General features: G+C 46.2%; 1 protein-coding gene across 1 annotated transcript in view; it reads right to left on the minus strand.

The window, feature by feature from the left end:
• The window catches only part of GABRP (gamma-aminobutyric acid type A receptor subunit pi), a 170,034-nt gene that overhangs the window by 118,914 nt on the left and 34,361 nt on the right, over nt 1-16,759 (minus strand). The window lies entirely within an intron of this gene.

Below are 16,759 nucleotides of genomic sequence, written 5' to 3' on the forward strand. Positions count from 1 at the left end.
TGTTTGTTTATTCATTTCATCTACACATGATTGGATAAGTGAAGTGAATCTTCACTCTTACTTTGTGTGAGCATTCTTAATTTCTTTAGTTATTTGTCTGAGGCTGTCCCTAGAGGTAATCGTTTTAGTCAAACTTAGCAGAGTGCTTCAGGGCAGAAACAACCTTGTAACACTCACAACAGCCATTTATAAACAAATGTCAATTTGTGTCACCATTCACCCTGCAGAGAACATGGAAATTTGAGTGGCTTACTGTGAATTCATACGGCTAAAGTAGAACTCCAACCAAGTTACAGATGTCCGCCTTCCAAACAGGGTTTTTTTCTTTACTTGCTAAACTCATATACTGTACATATCTTGTATATACATACAACGTCACAGCAGCTTCCACTCCTACCAGCTGTGGTGGAGGGGTGGACATTCTTCCAGGACTGAGCAGTGCACACATAATATGTGAGTGACATTCAGCCTTGGAGTACTGTGATCACAGTCTGTGTGATGATGCACCTACTAGTGGGAAGTATATGTATGACAGTATGACAGGCTGGGCAATGTTGTTTTGCCCTGAAGAGGACCTCCAGCAATGGATCAAGGAGGAAGTCCATGATAGCCCTGGAATGAGGAGAAGGGAATTGGAATTGGCAAAGAAAATATAATGTGGAAACCAGACTCAGGCAAACTATATCCCAACTTAGCATATAATAAAAAGCAAGATAACTGTACTGGTTTCCAGGAAGTGGGGATAGAGGGACCATGTTGTGAACATGAATACAAAGTGCACCTAACACTCTTGTAGACATGTTCACTCTAATTTAACAAACATCCTATGCATTTAATGTTACTGAGTGTAAACTAATGGTCCCCAACCCCTGTTAACCCTCACTGAAAAAAAAAAGTTTTCTTTAAGACACACTGACTATAAAATATAGCATTAAAAAGGGTTGCTTAAAGCTAAACTCCAGCCTACCCTTCAGTCTTGCACAGTTATACAGGCTCCTTTCCTGTACTGAAATTGAAATTGAAGCTGCAGTGAGTCAGAGAGAGTTTTCTTTTTTTCCGACTTTTGTGCCCCAACTATTATGTGTTCCTTGCTATTGCCACTGTATTATACTGCTAATACTCTAGTATCTATTAACATTTTGTGGTATTGCAGAACTAAATATCTTTTTTTTATTTATGTACAGCGTAAGATCTCTTTCTCCTCTGTTTCTACAAAAACTCAATGTTTAGAAAGTTCTCATCATCTTACACTTCAAAAAAAACACGGGAAAAAAACACCCTCTGTACTGTACTTTGAAAGAAAAAAAAATTGTGCTGGATTCAAATTTTGTATACTATTGGAGAGTTCTATCTGTGAATTATGCTGAATCAGCAAGTGGCCATATATCAAAAGCCTTTTAAACACCTTTATCGTCTGTAAAGTTTACTGTGCCCCCAAAAACACATAGGGGGAGATTTACTAAAACTGGAGAGTGCAATATCTGGTGCAGCTCTGCATAGAAACCAATCAGTTTCCAGGTTGTATTGTCAAAGCCTAATTGAACAAGCTGAAGTTAGAAGCTGATTGGCTACCATGCACAGCTGCACCAGATTCTGAGTGCTCCAGTTTTAGTAAATCTCCCCCATAGTCTGTTTTCACAGCACTTAGAATGAGCATGGGGCTGCATTACAGACTGAAAACTGTTTGCAGTAACACGGTTTCTAGCAACTAGGATCAGTTTATAGTCTGCTGCATTATCTTCATGTGTCTGTTCACACTCAGAAGCAAATCTACCTAGAGTTTAGAAAGCTATGCACAAATTTGAGTTTTCTATGTATTGAATATGATAATTCCAGTAAACATCTGTGCTCTTCTTACCACTTAAGCCGTATCTGTGCAGCAGCTGTATATACAGTATATAAAATTAAAAATATACAACACTCTATATTAATAAATAATAACAAACCAATTGATAAATAATAATCCGATTGATAACTTATCAAAACATAAAGTGTAACACATATATATAAAAAAGTGCAAAGTTATAGTAAACAAAAAAAAAATACATATAAAGTGTACCAGTAAGCTTTAGTGCAAAGTTCATCCAAAAATCATGTACAAATCAAATAAACAAAGTTCTCCATATAATGCACTCTTGCCAGCATATAAATCCAGGTAATTTCAAACCCTTTTTTTTTCTTTTTTTGCTTACAATTTTACTATATGACAACTCCATCCAAGGGAGAAACACTCCACACACTCAAGCCCATCTCAGGGGGCTGCTAACCAAAACTGAATGATCACTTTTGTATTTATTTCAAAATGATATTTAAAACAACTAGACCGTTCTTGAAAAAGTCAGCCAATGATGACATGCGTTGGATGGGGCTACTATTGTATACCGTTGTGCGCACACACACAGGACTGACGGTGCGGTGTGCAGGATTTTCTATATCCCTGAATAGTGTATCCTTTAGTACAGGGCAAGCACTCAGCTATTTTTACTTATTAAGTGTTCTTCCAATCCTGGTGAGTAGCCCCCTGAGGGGGGCTGGAGTGTGTTGCGTGTTTCCCCTTTGGGTAGAGGAGTCACAGAGTGAAATTTCAAGCAACAGAGAAAAAAAGGGGCTTACCTGTATTTGTTGTAGCAAGATTGTACTACATGGAGGAATTTTCTTATTTTATTTGCACATGATTTTTGGATTGACTTTGCCCTGAAGATCACTAGTGAACTTTATATGTATTTTTACACTATTCTAACTTCATTTTATATGTAGGTATGTTACACTTTATGTACTGATACATTATCAATTGGTTTATTATTATTTAATATAGAGCGTATCTTGTGTGTATTGAATTTGCATGTGGAACTACAAGAGCTGTTGTTTCCAAAATTATCCTTGCTGCTAGAGCTTTTATGTTGTATCAGCCTTGCATAAACACATTGGGGCTGATTTACGAAAGCCGTGCCACATCAGTAGGGGCACACAGCGAGGTGCAACGCACATTTTGATATTTACGAAACGGTGCACTGGGAACAGAGCGCGAATCCCCCATTTACTATAGCAATCTCGACACACGGGAGACTGCAATCTGTGCGCCACTATGGACATGGCGCACGGCATCTTCAATTCAAAATTAACAGAAGATGGAGCTGCCAATATTATGGCGTGATGTGATGAAGTTTAGTAACAACTGCTCAAGTAACAAATATGCCCAAAATAGAATGAGAAGGTAACTTTTTCAGAGAAAGCCTGTTGTGCCCGCAAGTACATTTAGAACTGTGGGAGATCAGTATAAGCAGTGCGCAAGCGCAATCGGCTCTTGCGCTCGTTCAAATGCGTTTGTTCACTACACGGCCTAAATCTTAGTAAATTTTAAGCAATGTACATGCAATTGCGTGTGTTGAACGGGTGCACTTCTAAACTTGTCTTTTTTTTTTTTTTTTTTTTTTACGCTGGTTCACCTTTATGTATTTTTTTAAGGAAATTTGCACACAGGTCATGTTAGCATGATATGTTGCCAACATGTGACATGCACCTTGTTAAAATTATGTAAAAAAGACTCTCGCTCCTCTAGCTCCTCCTAAAAGGGCATTTACCCTCCCCCCTCTAATGCATGTGATTTCCTTGGGCTTTTAAAGGGGAACTCCACACTCCATTCTACAATGCCCCCTCTAATCCCTTGGATTCCCATGGGCTACCTGTTGCTTTTAAAGGGGCACTACAAACTCCATTCTACAATGCTTTCATCTGCCCCTCTAATCTCTTGGATTTCCATGGGCTAACTTTTGCTTTTAAAGGGGAAATCCACGCTCCATTCTACAATGCTCTTGTCGCCCCCCTCTAATCCTTTGGATTCCCATGGGCTACCTGTTGCTTTTAAAGGGGAACTCCAAACTCCATTCTACGATGCTTTTGTCTCCCCCCTCTAATCCCTTGGATTTCCATGGGCTAGCTTTTGCTTTTAAAGGGTGTAACAAGCCCCTTGCTTGCTCAGTTCCACTCTCCCGACACTCCTCTGCTGCTATAGAATCAGATTGCAGATCGCAAAATCTGATGGTTCGGTCATCCGATGCTCCGGGACTAGAACTACAGCTATGTGCCGTTCTAATCCAGTTGTGTAGCTCAGAACAAACACCAGGCAGGCTGTATGTAAGTTCAAACAGGGATCTCTTTTATTGAAAAATACAGGCTCTTTTATACAGTAAAAGAGGAGGTGTATACCTCCTGCTCATATTACTCTGAACATACACCTGTGACCAGAAGCCTAATTAACACGGGCTAATTAACTAATCCCTTTAGACAGCCTAGATGACTCAGACATGACCTTTAGGCCAGACTGGCCGTCTTGTAGCTCAGAAACCCAATCAACATTATCGCAATAGCAGAGTTAATTAACACAAACAACAATGGGGATCTAATGACTCTTAGATCCCATACTAGAGACTTATTTACAATACACGTTCTAGCAAACAGACAGGTGGCTGGAATTGACATCAGCATCTCCTAACAGTATTTGTCCCAGCATTATGAATCAGCCACTATTTCTAATATGGCAAATCCAGGGTCCCCAGAGTCTGTGTGTCCTGGGGGACCAGGACCCGAATCCACAGTAATACCACCTCAAGGGTCCCCAGGCCTACAGCTCACAAAGAGCACCGTTCCCCCAAATGCCAGGGCCCGCGATCAATCGGCAAGAGGCTAGCATTCAGTCCCCTCCAAAAGTCTCTCTCCCGGCTAGGTCTGTCACATTTCTCCCCTTTTGGCAGGAGACTAACACAGGAGGAGACCCCAGACGGGTTGACTCCGAAGTTAGTCAGTAGTTCCAGTCCTCTAATGCCTGTACCCACACAGTACCCCAAACAAATTGTTCCAAACAAAGCATTACTCACCCAGCCAACCTCTGCCTCTCTCAGAGAACATATCTGCCACTGGGGAGAGGCCTGGACTGGCCCTTCTCCCTGGAGTCCTTTCTGCCACTGGAGAGAAGACAGGGTGTCTGGGCTCACTCCGTCATGCTGTTGGGGATCTGGGCCGACAGCCCAGCATCCCTGGGGTATACAGGTGGAGACTGAAGTCCCATCCACCTTCACAGGAAATCCATCCTCTGTTAGTTGAGGGCAGAGTCCAGCAGTACTCGGCCCTGTTGCCAGCCCTTCTGCTGGAAACCCCACACCATCTGCTCCGGCTAACTGTTGGGGAGGGAGGCCGACTGCCCCGCCTCCCTGGAACTCTGTAGTTGTTGCCGGTGCTGGGCAGAGGTTAATAGCACTCTGCCCTGTTGCCAGCACTTCTGCTGGGGACTCTGCATCCTCCGCTCCAGCTAACCGTTGTGGCAGGAGGCTGGCTTCCTCCACTCCCAAACAGTGTAGCTGCCATTGGGGAGGTGAGCCGGCTGCTTCCTTTTCCATTCCCTCATCTGGATTTTGGGACGATATGTCTGTGGTACTGTCTCCCAGGTGCACGGATCTTTGCTGGGGAGGAAAGACCACTACTTCCACCCTGGCCAACTGTTGGGGAGGGACGACGAACACCTCCTCTCCCTTCTCCCCCTGTATCCTGATCTGCTGCTGGGAAGTGACCACCTCCTTCTCACCCTGAGCTTCAGGAACCGCCACAGGTGTAGGGCAGAGATCTTGGACCCTCTGTCCGGTTGCCAGCGCTTCAGCGGGTGAAGTTTTCTGTAACTTCACAGATACTTTTGTTGGTGCTGGGCAGAGCACAGTGAAGTTTGGCCCTAATAACAGCTCTTCTTCTGCTGGAGGCTCACCAGGTTGTTCTTCCTCAGCAGAAAAGTCTATCAAATCCCCTGTCTCTGCAACTGGTGTCTGGGGATAAAGGTTCACCATCTCCTGTCCCTGGAACCCAGAAGATGCTATCAGTGCTGGGCAGAGGTTAGCAGAGCTCTGCCCCGTTGTCAGCACTTCAGCTTTGGGGATAGCGATCTCCAGATTTTCCATTGCCGATTCTCTGGCATTCTGCTGGACAGGCACATTCCTCCATCCAAAATCATCCAATGCAGAAACAGGTTCATCAAGGTCAGTCAGCACTTGCTGCATCCGCCATAAGACCTCCGCCTCCATAGCTGCGGGGGCAGGTTGGCAAAGCACACTGTTACTCTGCCACATTGTCAACTCTTCAGCCAGGATTTCAGAGTTGTCAACTGGTATTTCCTGATAGTCCCAGGCAAAGGGAGCCCCACCCTGCTGCTGAGCAGAGTCTAACAGCTGTCTGTAGGCAATCTCAAGCTCCCATTCCTGAACGGCCAGAAACTCGAAATCTTCCTGTGCCCAGTGCACTTCTGAGACATTCAGTCTTCGCTCTCTGTGCTCCATTATTTCCTCCAAACGCCACTCCTGATCACTCCCAAAGTCAGGGTCCCCGGACAGCCTCCAGTATAACAATCCCAGGCCATCGTAGTCAAAGCCTTCTGTGGGGCTTTCATCCGCTGTCCACGGGCACACTTGGGCTACATACCACCGGAGGGCTCTGTAGCTCTCGTCCAACCACATTTCTGCCCGGATCAGCCTGCTTAACTCGGCATTCCACTCCTGGTTTGGCTGTTCCCCCAATAACAGCATTCGCACTTTATACTGCGACCAGTACCTTACATGGATGGAGGGGAGAACTTTTCCCTGGTTTCACTGCTCACGGGTTAGCGCTTCCTTCCAGAGTTTGCAGCGGATAGAATCAAACCATCCTAGCAGGACCTGCTCTGATACTGGTCCTGTCTGCTGTATCTGCATCTCTCGCAACCTCCTTCTGAATTCCTCTTCCATGGTGGCTGGTATCTGTACCTCTCCTCTCCTGCTATCTGGACCTTGGATCCAGGTGATGGTTTGGATGTGTTCACGGCAAGGAAGCGCGATCCCACTATTCCCTCCATGGCTCTCAAGTAAGTCTTTCAGCGTGGCTCTCCTGCAGGCTGGTTTGGAGTACCCCAGTAACTGGAGAGCAAATCCCAACGCTGCCAACCAATGTAACGAGCCCCTTGCTCGCTCTGTTCCACTCTCCCAGCACTCCTCTGCTGCTATAGAATAAGATTGCAGATCGCAACATCTGATGGTTCGGTCATCCGATGCTCCGGGACGAGAACTACAGCTATGTGCCATTCTAATCCAGTTGTGTAGCTCAGAACAAACACCAGGCAGGCTGTATGTAAGTTCAAACAGGGATCTCTTTTATTGAAAAATACAGGCTCTTTTATACAGTAAAAGAGGAGGTGTATACCTCCTGCTCATATTACTCTGAACATACACCTTGTAGCTCAGAAAACCCAATCAACATTATCACAATAGCAGAGTTAATTAACACAAACAACAATGGGGATCTAATGACTCTTAGATCCCATACTAGAGACTTATTTACAATAGACATTCTAGCAGGCAACAAACAGACAGGTGGCTGGAATTGACATCAGCATCTCCTAACAGTATTTGTCTCAGCATTATGAATCAGCCACTATTTCTAATATGGCAAATCCAGGGTCCCCAGAGTCTATGTGTCCTGGGGGACCAGGACCCGAATCCACAGTAATACCACCTCAAGGGTCCCCAGGCCTACAGCTCACAAAGAGCACCATTCCCCCAAATGCCAGGGCCCACGATCGATCGGCAAGAGGCTAGCATTCATTCCCCTCCAAAAGTCTCTCTCCTGGCTAGGTTTGTCACAAAGGGGAACTCCACACTCCATTCTCCAATGCTTTTGTCTCCCCCCCTCTAATGCATATGATTTCCTTGGGCTAGCTTTTGCTTTTAAAGGGGAACTCCACTCCATTCTCAAAAGGCTGTGAGCTGCCCTCAACAATCCAAACCACATCCTTTTCCAGAGCATACAACAGGGCCAGCTAGGAAAGGGGCGAGAAGAGTGATCGCCCAACCCCCTCCTGAACCATAGAAGGCCATATGCACGCTACATAGCTGTCTGCCTTTGGGGCATGTTGGGTTCAGCTCAATACTAACCATAAAGCACCTTGTACCACTAGTTTAAAGGGGCTTTCCATATCCCGTAAAGCCCCCTGTCTGCAGCCCCCCACAACCCCAGCCTAGGGTTGTGTGGAAGAGGCCCTTGTCCCCCTGAATAAGGGAACAAGGTGGTTGACTTTTGGAGTGCCCGAGCCCCTCCTGCCGCCAAGCATCCACCCCTGTTTTCATGGGCTGCCTTGCTGTGTGTTTGGCTAGGGGTTTGTTAGTGTTTGGGAGGGCCACATACCCATTTTAAGGCCAATAAGTAGAATTTAAGCGAGCCAAGTGGGGACTAGCAAAATTAACAGGTCAATTCCCATAGACTGCAATGGTAATTGTTGTATAACTTTTACCCATGTTAGGCTCTTAGTTTGCCCCCCTAGACCGGGGGGGGGGGGGCGTTTGTCCCATCTGTAATTTTGTAGCATGCTGGATGATGTGCTTAATTTTGGACAGGGCGTGGCTTATTTTGTGATAGCTGAATTTGGGGTGTTTGTTCTGGGCATGCTCAGGGACTTTGGTTTAGTGTGTGTGTGTGTCAAGAGAGTACATTTGGGCATCCTTCTATAGTTTGTAGCACATGTATTTTCTGTTTGTATTTTGTTTGTTATGTATTTGCAAAACAGATGTGTTTTAGAGGAAGTATATTTTACTTTGTTTTGTATGTTTTTGTTTTTTGGGAGGGGGGATTTTTCCCTGATATATTTTTGATTTTGTCAATGTGGGTTGTTTGTTTCACTTTGATTTAATTGTCTGTGCTGAATTATTTTGCTAAATCTTCCTCAAGATGTTGTGACTAATAAATGTTTAAATCCTCAATAGATGTCCGCTTGTGGGAGCAGTCCTTTTAACTCCTGTTAATTTCCTATGTAAAATTGTCTGACCTCCAAACCATATTCTGTTAGTATCTCAAATTAACATACATGTGTTTTTCCTTTCCTAGTTTTTTTCCAAGTCCTGTTTTTTTTGACCAATAAAATTTTAATCAAAAATTGTCTGGTTTATGTGTTTTAGTTGTTTTGTATTTCTTTTGCAGATGCATGCTCAATCCAAGTATTGCATTTTACACTGCCTCATAAACAATTTGCCTGGATTAGATTTCCCAGCTGCAGCTTAAATAGGCTGAATGTCATGCAAAAAAAGTGTGATTTGTCCAAAATAAAGCTACATTAGAGCAGTGGTTCACAACCTCAGTCCTCAAGTACCTCCAAGAGGCCATGTTTGGTAATTAATCTTAGCTAAAATACAGTAGCTGGGCCAAAATACCAAGCCATTGACTCTTATTTAAAGCACCTGTGCAAGATAAAAGAAGGTCTGAAAACCTGTCCTGTTGGGAGTACTTGAGGACAGAGTTGAGAACCACAGCTTTAGAGCACTCAGCTAAATAAAATCTAGCTTAAGACAATCCTATTATAATTATGGACATTTGAGGGAAACCAAGTGAGTGTTAGAACCCCCTGCTTGTCTTTTTAGGTTCGGCTTTGTGTCCCTTTTCCTAAAATTAGCTTCACTTCCTGTCACATAACCAAACAGGAAGTGAGGGTAAAGCCCTACCAATGTCTTTCCTTGGGGACACACACGTCAATCTAACTAGTGTCTCCATTAAGCAAAGTGCACTCTAGCACTTTGTTGTATACACCCCAAATGCTGTTTTTTTTATTTCCCTTGCATGTCCCCCTCAGATCTCTAGCAACTGCACTTCCAAGTGCACTTGTAGTGCAAAGTGGATTTGCCTTTAGTAAATAAACCCCAAAGTCCCTCACTTCCTGTTTAGCTATGTGACGGGAAGTGAATAAATTTGAAGGAGAAACTGGAAAAATTTGGGAGGTGTCTTCACCCTATCAGCGGTGCAGACATCCCCAAAAACTAACAAGAATTCTAACCCCTCTGCACTCTATCCCCAAATCCCCAAGCAAAAATAAGAAAGGATTTCATTTAGTTTTCCTTTTGTAGCACTAACTCTGCGGAGCTGCTGGTTTAAACGGGTCTGTTACCTTCACTCTGCTTCCCTCTGTTTCACCGGCACCGGGTCTAGGGTTCCTTTGAGTTTACTCCTGGACGACACACGCACCAACACTGGAGTACGTTTTCAATGCTTTATTAAACAAACGACTTAGGAAGTAGCAGGAAAGAGGTAGAAAGGAAACTTGCAGAAGAAACTCAAACATTCTCTGAAAGGGTTCTCTTGGAAAAAGGGTCTCGGTATAATTCAAATACTACTCCTTGCTCGTCTGGATAGGCCTCTCTCACCGGTCTAGCAGCCAGCACGCAGCATGAACCAAAGTCTCTGCCACAGACTTGTTTGGTAATAAAATCCGTACAATCCTCTGCCACAGGATGTATAGATCTGCTGTAGTGAAAGTCAGTCACAGTGCTTGAACCTTTAAGCTGAGCCGGCAACACTATGCTGTATAGTTACTTTTGGATATGTCCTCCAACCGAGTCACCAGGCCCCTCTATAGACCAGCACGCCGCGTGATCTCTCCAAGACGGGTCCTCCCCTGGGATCTCCTCAGTTGTCCAGCTTCATCACACAGGACCGACAGCTCAGGACCATTCCTCGGCCGCGGTGGTAGGCTCCAGACAAGCCTCTGGACCCACCCCTGCGCCGTTGTATCGTGGGCCTCCCGATCGGAGGACCACGAGGTAGCTCCTTAACGCATACCTGTCGGCCAGGAGGGCCAGCAGGTGGCTGTAAAACGAAACCCCAAAATATGGCGTCTGTCCCATAAATACCCTCGCCCAGAATGCAACTCGGAGGACCATCTCCACCGAGTCTGCCTCCGGGAGAGAGGAGCATCTATTCGCTTCAACACGTTGCCTTTCCAATCCTGACCAGTGGTAACAGCGACACCCACCGGTCAGCACGGAAACACCCACAATGTCAGCCAAGCTGGAACAGAGGCGAACTTTTAACCTTCCTAACACATAATTTACTAAATTTACCTAACATGCGGTAGATTGTAAATCTACCAGCGATACATACTCCCCCCACTACAATAGACGTTGTCCCCAACGTCTGTCCCGACACAGTAACAGTAACTCTCAAGCCTGAGAGTAAGCATTTGAGTTTCTTATAACTTTGGATAGGCAAGAGAGAGAAAGGACAGTTTAAAGACACTATGAGACTTATATCTATAAAACATTATGTTCACAGCTGTAAACAAAACCACAGTATAATGGTACACAACCTCACTAACTAACTAGCTGAAAAGCCTCCCAGCTCTATATATGATCCAATGATCCCTGAAAAGGAAACATAGTTAAACACACACATATACATCCTATACAGCAGTAGGCGCAAAGTCTCATTAAAAAATGAAACTCTCTTCCCACAATCTACATTAGAGAAAAATATATACTTTAGGAGTCCATCCCTGCATAAAAACTTTTTTTTTTTATAAAAGAAATCCGGCTAGTGTCAGACTTTTACTTACCAGACTGATGAGTCCGCTTGGGCAGAGGGTAGACTCCCTTACTTATCCGACTCACGGCCCCTCGTAGAGCAGACAGGAGGCACGAGAGTGCGGAATGGTATGAGAGCCTGCTGAAGAGATCCAGGTACAGGATGAGAGATGATCTTCAGACAACAGGTCAGTAGTCTGTAACACTGGTAACAGGTGCTGAGCAGGAGCAAGACAGGCAGATCGGGACACAAGCAGGGTTCGGCAACAGACTGGCAGCAAGGTACAATAGGAGCAGGCAGAAGCGGAGTCAAACAGGCCAAGGTCAGGTACAGGCAGCAAACAGGAGAATCCAAGGTCAATCCGGGTCGTCAGGAGATCAGGTAAACAGGAAGACAAGACAGGAAACAGGAACTATGGCACAGGAAGCTGATGATCAGGCAGCACTGAACAGAGTGCCTGACAAACTTAAATAGGCCGGCTTGCTCACAGGCACGCCCTCTGGTGGCCAATACCATGACCAGCAAGGTGAGCTCTCTGACAGTGCCCCCTCCCTAAGGGCAGCCTCCGGATGCCCAGCTGGGCCAACTTGGAGGCATGAACATTTCTGAAAGTCTGTAAAAGTTCCGGGGCATGTAAATTGTTTTCTGGTTCCCAGGAATTGTCCTCCGGACCATACCCCTTCCATTTAATAAGATACTGAATTCCATTCCTCCTTTTCCTACAGTCAAGGATTGCCTCTACCTCGAATTCCTCTTCGTTGTCAATTATGACAGGTTTGGGTGGGCCGACAGTGCGACCAGCAAAAGGATTAGAGGTAGCAGGTTTCAGCAGCGTCACACGGAAGACCGGGTGTACTTTTAGAGAGTCTGGCAAATCAAGTTCATAGGTCACATCATTTATTTTCCTCTTCACTGGGAACGGACCCATAAACTTAGGGCCTAATTTCCTAGAGGGACAAGACATTTTCAGGTTAGTTGTGGACAACCACACTTGGTTGCCGGGCTCCAAGATCAATTCTCCACGCCTCTTCTTATCAAACATTTTTTTATTGTAATCCTGGGATTTGGCCATAGTCTCTTATAGGATCTTATTGTTGGTGGAAAAGAAATTCATAGTCTCTGAGACGGCCGGAACGGAGCATTCAGGTACTGATATTGGTAGAAAAGATGGATGGAACCCGTAATTAGCGTAAAATGGTGTTTGATTGATGGCAGAGTGCAAGGAGTTGTTATAGGAGAATTCTGCAACGGGTAATAAGGAAACCCAGTCATCCTGAGAGAAGGCAGAGAAGCACCTGAGGTATTGCTCCAAGGTCTGGTTGGTTCTCTCAGTTTGCCCGTTCGTCTGGGGATGATAGGCGGATGAAAAGGCCAATTCAATTTCGAGGGAACCACAGAGGGCCCTCCAGAACCTTGAAGTGAATTGAACACCCCGATCGGACACAATGCTTGCTGGGACTCCATGTAACCTAACCACTTCTTTGACAAAAATCTTTGCCGTATCCATAGCCGGAGGTGTACCCTTCATGGGGAGGAAATGTGCCATCTTCGACAGCCTGTCTACCACAACAAAAATAGTAGAGAAACCCTCGGAGGGGGGCAATTCCACGATGAAGTCTATTGATATCATCTTCCATGGCCTCTCTGGAACAGGTAAGGGTTTTAATAATCCCCAGGCCTTTGTCCTGGTGTTCTTACTCCGAGCACAAGTGTTGCATGAATCCACAAAATTTTTACAGTCACAGGCTAATTGAGGCCACCAGAAGGTGCGCTGTACCAGCTCAGTGGTTTTCAGGACACCGAAATGTCCGGCCAACTTATGATCATGACATAGTTCCATCACAGTCACCCTTAGCTTCTCGGGAACCACGATCTTGTCCCTTCGCCAAAACAGGCCCTCTCTCCAATCTGTTTCGGGGTACGGAAGCATTCCCACCGAGGCCTGTCTTATCCGTGAAACAAGGTCCCCTTGGAGGAGCAGGAAGTTCCCCGAAGGAAGAATCGTATCGGGAGATACGGTCTTCTCTGAATCGTAAAACATGCGGGAAAGAGCATCTGACTTTATATTCTTGGAACCGGGCCTGTAAGTTATGTGAAACTGGAATCGTGAGAAAAAAAGTGCCCATCTGGCCTGACGAGGTCTTAATCTTTTGGCTGTTCTCAGGTATTCCAGATTCTTGTGGTCGGTGTAGACCAGAATAGGATGTGCAGCACCCTCCAATAGGTAACGCCATTCCTCCAGAGCCGCCTTGATGGCCAGAAGTTCTCGATCCCCCACATCATAATTTCTTTCCGAAATTGAAAGTTTGCGTGAAAGGAACGCTACTGGATAGAGGAGGGCCTTGGCGCCCTGTTGTTGAGAGAGCACCGCTCCCACTGCGATCTCCGAAGTGTCGACCTCCAAGACAAATGGTAGGACAGGGTTAGGGTGTTTCAAAATGGTGGCTGAAGTAAATAGCTTTTTGAGTCTTTGGAAAGCCAACTGGGCTTTGTCAGTCCAAGAAAATCGGGTTCCCTGTTTGGTCAATTCGGTGATTGGAGCGATGATTGCAGAAAAACCTTTAATAAATTTCCGATAAAAATTGGCAAAGCCAATAAAGCGTTGTACCCCTTTTTTATCTATCGGAGCGGGCCAATCCAGAATAGCAGACACCTTTTGGGGGTCCATCCTGATACCCTCCACTGAGATGACTAGGCCCAAGAACTGAATACATTGACGTTCAAACTCGCATTTCTCGAGTTTTGCATAGAGGCCGTGTTGCCTAAGCCGGGTTAGGACATTGCAGACATGTCTACGGTGATCGGTTAGTGAAGAGGAGAAGATCAAGATGTCGTCAAGGTATACTATTACATACAGATCCAGGTAATCACGGAAAATATCGTTGACGAAATGTTGGAAGGTTGCGGGAGCGTTGCATAATCCAAATGGCATGACAAGGTACTCGAAGTGCCCGAATCGAGTAAGGAAGGCCGTCTTCCATTCGTCCCCTTTTCTGATACGGATCAAGTTATAAGCTCCGCGGAGATCTAGTTTCGTGAATATGACTGCGGTTCCTAATCTTTGAAAAAGTTCAGGTACTAAAGGCAAGGGATAACGATTCTTAATGGTGATCTTATTCAACTCCCGGTAATCGATGCAGGGACGTAACGAGTGGTCCTTCTTCTCGACAAAGAAGATGCCGGCACCGGCTAGGGAGGTAGAAGGACGAATGAACCATTTTTCCAAGTTTTCATCTATGTAAGTCTTTAATGTGTCTAACTCCTGCTCAGTTAACGGGAAGATTCTCCCAAATGGAACTTCAGTACCAGGTAACAGTTCTATAGGACAGTCATACGGCCTATGAGGGGGCAAGGTTTCTGCTCCTTTTTTACTAAATACATCCAGGAAGTCCAGATAAGCTTCAGGGACGGACTGACGTAGTTCAGCACAGGAGTTGGGAGGTCATGTCAGAAGATTGCTGTAAACAATGCTGTTGGCAATACTCAGAGAGAAATTTCACTTCTCCTGTGGCCCAGTTGATACTGGGATTGTGGGCCTGCAGCCAGGGGCATCCCTAGGATAATAGGGAAGAGAGGAGAAGAGATGGCATCCAGACGCAGAAGCTCCTAATGGTGGGTACCCATGGTGGCCAGCAAGGGGACGGTCTCTTGAGTGACCGGGCCTGAACTAAGGATGGATCCATCCGCTAGATGGACAGCAAGCCCCTGAGCCTTAGGTTGAAGCGGAATACGATGGTTGGCAGCAAAGGTCAAATTGATAAAACAGCTGCATGCGCCGGAATCAATAATTACTGACACTGGAATACTCCCTCCTGGAAGCTGCAGAGTGAAAGGAAGAGCAAGATGAGAACCAAGTTTAGGTAACACAGATGCACACATTGAAGAGGCAGAACGACACTTACGCATCTTGTTGGGGCAGGCTCTCACGTAGTGCCCGGATTCACCGCAGTATAGGCACAGGTTGTGGGTTCGTCTGCGCATCTTTTCCTCTGGAGTAAGCGTAGGCCAGAGCAGACCGAGTTGCATGGGTTCAGGGGGTTCTGGAGTCGAGACAGATGAAGCCGGAGGAAACTGACTGACCGGACTGGGAACCTTGGGTAACATCCAGGTGGGACGAAGGTGGCTGGTAGACCTTTCTGACCGACGCTCTCTTAGGCGACGGTAAGTCTGGATGGAGAGATTGATGAGGTCTTTCAGAGACTGAGGTACCCCCACTCGAGCCAACTCGTCCTTGAGTGGGTCAGATAGCCCCATTCTGAACTGATGACGCAGGGCAGCGTCGTTCCAGTCCGGAATCAATAATTACTGACACTGGAATACTCCCTCCTGGAAGCTGCAGAGTGAAAGGAAGAGCAAGATGAGAACCAAGTTTAGGTAACACAGATGCACACATTGAAGAGGCAGAACGACACTTACGCATCTTGTTGGGGCAGGCTCTCACGTAGTGCCCGGATTCACCGCAGTATAGGCACAGGTTGTGGGTTCGTCTGCGCATCTTTTCCTCTGGAGTAAGCGTAGGCCAGAGCAGACCGAGTTGCATGGGTTCAGGGGGTTCTGGAGTCGAGACAGATGAAGCCGGAGGAAACTGACTGACCGGACTGGGAACCTTGGGTAACATCCAGGTGGGACGAAGGTGGCTGGTAGACCTTTCTGACCGACGCTCTCTTAGGCGACGGTAAGTCTGGATGGAGAGATTGATGAGGTCTTTCAGAGACTGAGGTACCCCCACTCGAGCCAACTCGTCCTTGAGTGGGTCAGATAGCCCCATTCTGAACTGATGACGCAGGGCAGCGTCGTTCCAGTCCGTATCGGCGCTCCAATGTCTGAAGTCGACTGCATAATCTTTGGCCGCTCTGCGACCCTGTTGCAGTGCAGCTTCAGCAGTCGCTGTCAGTTGGGGATCTTCATATAATTGGGACATGGCCCTGAAGAAATCGTCTAGGCTATCTAGGGAGATAGATTTTTGCTCCAGAAGGCGGTGAGCCCAGGTTTGTGGCTCACCTGTCAGCAGGGAAATAACAAAGCCTATTTTGGTCGCTTCCAGTGAAAACGTGCGGGGTTGCAGAGCAAAGTAGAGTTCGCAGGAATTGCGGAAGGCACGATACTTGCTGCGTTCACCGGCAAATTTCTCGGGAGTGGGTACTCTGGGCTCTGGAGGAAGCATTACTACGGAGGGTGCAGATTGGAATCCAGCAGAAGACGCCCCCTGGGGGTTGGAAGGGGAAGATAAGGCCTGGACTTGTTCCTCTAATCTTGAGTAACCTTCCTGAAGGCTTTTCACGGCCTGGGTAAGTCCTGCCAGGTGTCTACATAGTTCATCCATGGGGGAGGCCCCCTGCCCAGACTCAGTCATGGCTGCCTGATACTGTCAGACTTTTACTTACCAGACTGATGAGTCCGCTTGGGC

Source organism: Aquarana catesbeiana, linkage group LG08 (genome assembly GCF_042186555.1).
Source record: "Aquarana catesbeiana isolate 2022-GZ linkage group LG08, ASM4218655v1, whole genome shotgun sequence".
NCBI classification, from domain to species: domain Eukaryota; kingdom Metazoa; phylum Chordata; class Amphibia; order Anura; family Ranidae; genus Aquarana; species Aquarana catesbeiana.